The sequence below is a fragment of the Petaurus breviceps genome, unplaced genomic scaffold (genome assembly GCF_028583685.1).
Source record: "Petaurus breviceps papuanus isolate PSGF00001 unplaced genomic scaffold, PetGlider_PUasm1.0 229, whole genome shotgun sequence".
NCBI classification, from domain to species: Eukaryota; Metazoa; Chordata; class Mammalia; order Diprotodontia; family Petauridae; genus Petaurus; species Petaurus breviceps.
Genome location: NW_027185903.1, coordinates 38,692,600 through 38,693,616, shown reverse-complemented (window position 1 = coordinate 38,693,616; position 1,017 = coordinate 38,692,600). Strand labels below are relative to the sequence as shown.

Genomic DNA, 1,017 nt, shown 5'->3' with positions numbered 1-1,017 from the left:
TTCCCAGAAGAGAAAAAAGAGCAAGAGGTCCAACCCCAGCTCTGCCCCTCAAAGAGGCAGATTTTTAAAAAATTCTTCTCCTGACCCTCCCCACAGAGACTTGATGCTTTCTGAGTCTGAAAGGGGCACAATAACACTGACTTTACTTGCCTTACTAACAGGCAGCTAGGTGGCACAGTTGATAGAGCACCAGGGCTTGAGTCAGGAAGACCTGAGTTCAAATTCAACCTGAGAAAAGACATGTGTGTGACCCTAGGCAGGTCACTAAATCCTATTTGCCTCAGTTTCTCATCTATAAAATGAGGTGGAGAAGGAAATGGCAAATCACTCTAGTATCTTTGTAAAAAAAAAACCCAAATGGGGTCACAAAGAGTAAGATGTGACTGCATTCTCTCAGGAAAGTGATGATAAAGCCCAATGGAAACCTAAAGCCTAAAATAAATACTAAATAAGCTTTAAAGTTGCCTACTGATTGCTATGCACATCTACCTAAGTGAAGCCTAACCTTGCTTCAAGGTCTTCATGTTGAAACAAGGAAATCCTTCCTGTTGAGGTGAAAAGAAACAAACAAACAAAAAAAATGTCATTAACTGATAAATAAATGTAAGTCCAGAATTGGGAGTGACATAGCCTGCCTTCAAATCCCATCTCACTTACTTAGTAGCAAGTCCAATCTATCTGGGCCTCCATTTTATCCTCTGTAAAATAACTAGATGGCATCTATAGTTCCTTTCCAATCCAAATTCTGTGATCATCAATGAAGGGTTTCAAAGTGCCTCCTTTTCAAAGGTTGATCAGAACTCTATAAAAGACTCATTACTCTTGGGCATTAGTCAAACAAAATATATAGGGGGAGGTGATTTGGAGAGATCTGAAAGACATCTATGCAGACATCTTCAAGGGAGTCAGGCTATATCTACAGAGAGAGAGAGACAGAGAGAGACAGAGACAGAGAGAGAGACAGAGAGACAGAGAGAGAGAGAGAGAGAGAGAGAGAGAGAGAGAGAGAGAGAGAGA

General features: G+C 40.9%; 1 protein-coding gene across 1 annotated transcript in view; it reads right to left on the bottom strand.

Moving 5' to 3' along the window:
- The window catches only part of ESM1 (endothelial cell specific molecule 1), an 11,167-nt gene that overhangs the window by 7,054 nt on the left and 3,096 nt on the right, over positions 1 to 1,017 (bottom strand).